The sequence below is a fragment of the Myotis davidii genome, unplaced genomic scaffold (genome assembly GCF_000327345.1).
Source record: "Myotis davidii unplaced genomic scaffold, ASM32734v1 scaffold327, whole genome shotgun sequence".
Taxonomy (NCBI): Eukaryota; Metazoa; Chordata; class Mammalia; order Chiroptera; family Vespertilionidae; genus Myotis; species Myotis davidii.
Genome location: NW_006298628.1, coordinates 575817 through 581816, shown reverse-complemented (window position 1 = coordinate 581816; position 6000 = coordinate 575817).

Here is a 6000-nt window from a genome sequence, read left to right as displayed (position 1 = left end):
AGAAATAATTTACAATATATGATTTCAAAACTCAACAATTTAAAAAAATCCAATGAGAAAATGAGTAAGAGTCATAAACGAATATTTCACCCAAGAGAATATACAGTTGGCAACTAACACATGAAATGATGTTCAACATCGTTATTCATTAGGAAAATGCCAATTAAAACTACAAGGAGCTATCACTACATACCTATCAGAATGGCTAAAATAAAAAACTGTGACAGCACAAATGCTGATAAGAATGCAGATAAACTAGAGCATTCATATCTAGTTTATGAGCAATATAAAATGGTACAGCCACCGAAGAAAAAGAGTTTTGTTGTTTATAAAACAACTAAATATACAACTACCACATGGCCCACCAATTGCACTCATGGCATTCATCCCAGAAAAATGAAACTCTCACAGTGCACGGAGCTGTGGGAGTGGAAGGAGGAGGGAAGCGGGAAGGCAGGATGTTCGCTGTAATTATTTTCATTGATTTGTCTACTCGGATCCCAAGAGCTGCGTAGCCGTTGTGACATTTAATAAAAATAATTCAAGGTAAAAATACCTCCTTCCTCCCTGCTCCCTCCTCCTCCCTCATCAACACCCTTCGGCTTTCATCTCCCCTCTCGGACTCAGGCCAATGACAAAAAAAAAAAAAAAGGCAGGTGGAAGCAGGCACCCACTGATGGAGAAAAGGGGAGAAAAGGCTGAGGGCAGGGACCGGAAGCCCGAATTGGAACCAGCTGCCTGCTGACCCGGCACCCGGCTGCCTCTCTCTGAGTTTTGGATGCCCAGCCTGTGAAACTAGGAGGCACCGTAAACATGTAATATGTCCGAATTCAGAGCCAGTAGTCTAGGCCTGGACCCTTCTGAGGCAATGAGACATGCCTTTCACATTTCCTGTAGACCTTGCTCCCATCTGCTGAGTTTATTTCTGATCGCTAGCATTTGACCATGGAAGGGTCCCCTCCCCCAACCCCCCAACCGCCGCCCCCCCGCCAATACCACCATTTCTTGTTATTTTTCTGAGCCATGATAGCCCATCCTTCTCCTTCTCCTTCTCTGTCTTTAATTCATTGTGAAACAAATACTATTCAGCCCATTATACAGAGAGGATAAACTGAGGTGCTGAAGTGGTAATTGGTTCCTTGTCATGCTCACCATCTATATGCCTCATACTTTAAGTATATGGGCTTGTATCCTGATAATGATTCTTCCCTAACGGGACTCTTGGGGAAACTGAGGCTCGGGGGAGGTTAAAGCTGCTGCCCAGAGACACACACTGGGAATCGGCAAGACCGGACACTGACTCAGGTCGCCGTGACTCCGGAGCCCACGGCTCTGACCACTGGCGCTCGCTGCTTCTCCATAATGTGCCACAGCTGGCTCTAAGCCAGGCCTCCTGCCTTCCAGGTAGAAAAACGCTGAGAAGCACCCTGACCCGGCAGAGTGAAGGGAGCGGAGGAGAGCTGAATTTGGAAAACCTCCTCACTTCGGAAGTCTTCTGAGGCCTGGAGCCTTCCCGGGCTGTCAGGGGAGGATGTCACCAGGGTGACCCCATATGTTTCACCAAAGCCTGTATTCTGGGGTAAGTGACGGCTTTCCCCTGTCCTGCTGAGGAGAAAATCGATCGCTTCCGTGGAGATTTAGAATGGGACAGTGGCAGTGAGAAAACACGTCCCCAGGCAGGTGCTGGGAAAGGGGTCTCATTCCCCCTCCTACTCATTCTGTCAGTGAAGCCGGCTGTGCCTCCTGCTGGCAGCAACCTGGGGAGTCCCAGCTGGGCCAGGGACACGGCTGAGGCCTCACTGGGGTCCCCCCCTGGCTCCCAGTCCCACCTCCACTGCTGAGGCCTCCCTGGGACCTCCGCTCTCTCTGCCCAGGCCCCCACCCCCGCCCCTGCCCCTGTCAGCTAATGGATATTTTTCTCTGCACATAGAGATTTACTAAACAACTGAACTAGGACGCATTAAGTCTGTGGGTTTGGAGGTTTGTTTTAGAGCAATTCTTGCCCGGAGAACCGGCCGCTGAAATTAAGATGCATTCTTCTCAGCAAATATTGATTTCAACTAGAAGCAACTCTAAGAAGCTCACCGCTCGCGGGATGTGAGCGCTGGCGGCTGCAGCTCGGACTCCGGGAGGGGTCACCTAGGTGCTCCCACGTGGGGGCCCAGGTGAGGCGATGAAGAAGATTCGGGGTTAAGCACAAGCTGAAAACTCACCACAAAAATATACCAAACAAAAACTCACTTTGAGTCCAGCCGCTGTGGCCTAGTGGTTGAGCATCGACCAGGAGGTCACGGTTCAATTCCCAGTCAGGGCACATGCCTGGGTTGTGGGCTTGATCCAAAATGGGGGCCGTGCAGGAGGCAGCCAATCAATGATTCTCTCTCATCATTGCCGCTTCTATCTCTCTCTCCCTCTCCGTTCCTCTCTCTGAAATTTTTTTAAAAATGTGTTAAGGAATGAACTATTGATACATGCAACACCACCATCTTAAGTGGAAGAATCCTCACTTGAAAGGTTAAATACTATATGCTTCCATTTTTATGACATCCTAGAAAAGGGATAGGTAGCCCTAGCCAGTTTGGCACAGTGGATAGGGCGTCGGCCTGTGGACCAAAGGGCCCTGGGTTCAGTTCTGGTCAAGGGCATGTACCTTGGCTGCAGACCCCTTCCTGGCCTGGGCCCTGGTCAGGTTTCATGCAGGAGGCAACCAATCAATGCATTTCTCTCACATTGATGTTTCTCTCTGTCTTTCCTCCTCTCTTCCACTCTCCCTAAAAATCAATGAAAAAATATCCTCGGGCAAGGAGTAAAAAAAAGAAAAAAAAAGAAAGAAAAGGGATGGGGAATCTCTTTATAGAAAAGGCTAATATGTTAAGTGTCTGTCCGGGTAATGACATCACATAGCAATGCCCGGCTTCCTCTCCCTAGCGACTAGCCTTCTTGCAGTTTCTTCAGCCCAGAAACACAACTTGCTTTATAGCCAGGTGGAAACATTTTACACTTTAACCAAATGTCTGTGAAGCATTTTCCCATGCCTCATCTCATTTGATCCTCACCGAAGTCCTGGAGTAGGTAGATAGGAGACTCAGTAGAATCCTATTTTCTTTTCATTATCCAGAAAACGGAGATTTAGAAAGCTTAGAAACCTGACCGACTGAAAAGAAGAAATGGTGGACCTTGAAAATGACTTCAGGTTTTCTCACTGCACAGAATATAGTCAAACACTGCTACAGTTAAATTTTTTACACGTTGTTCTCCCTGAGTGATCTCCAATAATAATCTGCTTCATGTTGATATTTACTGCTGTGTTGCTGACAATTACCTGAAAGAGAAGTTGGGGTGCTTCACTGGGCTGGAAAAAATTTAGCTAAATCAGAAGGCAGGTCTAATTAAGAAGTTTATTCTCGCTATATAAAAGGCTAAGTTGACTCACACATGCATGATACATATAAAGCTCTCATTGGCACCAATCGCACATGTGTGTTTTGATCTGTCATTGTCGATCATAAATTTTGTTGACTCTTCTATTATAGAAAAAATGCGAATAGCAATATTAAAATATTTTTTCTAAATAATTTCCTTTCAATGTGCACGAATTTGTGCACCGGGCCATTAGTATATTAATAATTGCCAGGGAGGCCTCAGAGGAGAGGCTGACTACAAAAGGGCAACACAAGGAAACTAGGAGAGTGATCTAACAGCACTAATCTGTGTCATGATTGTGGTGGTAACACCAATGCTAAACCTTTGCCAAAGCCCAAAGAACTGCCCTCTACCAAAGAGCAAACTTTCTCTGGCAGGTGTGACTCGGTTGGGCATCGTCCTGTGCACCGAAAGGTCACTGGTTAGATCCCCCAGCATAGGGGGCAGAGATCAATGTTTTGCTCTCACATCAATGTTTTTCCCTCTCTCCCTCTCCCTTCCTCTCTCTCTGATAAATAATAAAATATCTTTAAAAAAAACATACACACATACAAAGAGCAAAGTTTTCTGTGGGTAAATTTGAAAATAAAATTTAAAACAGAAAAACAAACAGCCACAAAGACTTTGTAAACATGGCCATTTTGACATAGCTCTGTCAAAATGATGGCATCACACAGGTCCTGTCTTACTTCAGACCTCCTCTTCCCTCCAGCCCTGTTCTCTCTGGTCTCTGAGATGGAGATGGGAAATCTTTCATGGGGAGTGAAGAAATGATCGTGTGTGCCTCTTCCCCACTTCAACCTTTTCTGTCTTCCTTTTATGCAGTCGTTGGCTGTCAGGCTGAGGCAGGCGAGTCTCTGGGGGGATGGCGAATCCTCCTGCAGGGAGGGGCTGAGCAGGCTCAGGGCAGCCAGGGAGACGTCCTTTTCTGTCGGGGGTACTTTCCAAGACCCCCAGTGGATGCTGGAAGCTGTGGATAATACAGAACCTTATATACTACACTACATTGTTTCCTATGTGTGCATGCCTGTGATGAAGTTTAATTTGTAAATTAGGCACAGTAAGAGATTAACAACAATAACTATTACTAAAATAGAATAATTATAGCAATAATACAAGGGTCACTTACACAGGCACTGTGACACTATGACAGTCCATCTAATAATCAAGGCAGCTACTAAGTGACTAATCAGCGGATACCCTATACAGCGAGGAAACACCGGACAAAGGGATGATTCACGCCCGGGGCGGGAAGGAGCAGGACGGTACGAGATTTCATCACGCTACTCAGAACAGTGTGCAATTTAAAACATATGAGTCGTTTATTTCTGGAAATCCCATTTAATATTTTCAGACCACAATTAACCCCAGGTACCTGAAGCCATGGAAAGTGACACAGAGGATGAGGAGGGACTACTGTACGTGGAGCTGGCAGCTCAGGCATGGAGGACAAGGGCACCTCAAGGCCCCTTCTTCCTTGTTCAGCCTGAACTCCAGGGCAGAGCAGGCACCAGGCACCAGGGCAGAAGCCCAGGTGGGTGTAGAGGGAAAGAACCCCCATAAACTCCCATGTCGGAGGACGAGGAAAGAGGTGAGGGAGAGTCTCATTATTAGTGCCAGCCCGACTGGCCAACTCCATTTCCCCACGTACTTGTGTATCTTGAGCACATTTCTGGTTGTTCAGATGTTTAAATCCATGAGTTTGGGTGGGTTATAGCTCTGCCTTGGCTTCTGTAAATGGAAAAATAATCGTACCTACCTCAGAAGATTACTGAGATTATTACATGAGTAAATATCCATTCATTTTCTCGACAAATATTTATTGCCCATCTATTATGTACCTGTCACTGTCTTCTGGGCTTACGATACAGATAAAAATGCCTGTTTTCACGGGGTTTGCCTTGTAGGGAGCAGAACAGATAGTAACAAAGACTAAAGATATGATGTGGTGGGTGGTGGAAATGCCGTGAAGAGAAGGGGCTAGAAATTGAGAGCATGGGGGGTTGGGGGGTGGATTTATATAGGACAATCAGGAAAGGGAAGATTTGCCCAGGAGGCAGTGTTTGAGCAGGGATCTGATGGAAGTGAGAGAGTGGGTGGGGAAGGGAGCGTTTCATGCAGAGGGAACCGCAGGAGTGAAGACTCTGAGGCTGTGGTGTGCGTGCCAAGAGGCCAGCGTGGCTGCTGCAGAAAGGAAAGAGTCAAAATGAGATCAGAGAATTGCGAGAGACCCGGTGGTGAGGGGCGGGGAGACCCTTGTGGGTGCTCTATCGTTTTGTTCAGAGTAAGATAAGAAGACTTTCAAAGCCTTTGAGGAGTGACATGATCTGACTCATGTTTTCAAAGGATCTCTCTGGACAGTTTGCGAAGAATAGTCAGTAGGGCAGTACGGGTGAAGCAAGGAAGTTATTGCTCAACCTGGAGGAGAGAGGGTGGAGGCTCAGGCAAATAGAAACACATATATAATACAATAGAGCCCGGTGTATAGAAAGCGCTCAGTCAATGTTATCTATAGCTATTATTGCTAGCATCATCAAGTTCATCATCATCATCATCAAGAGTCGGAGCTCAGCCCGA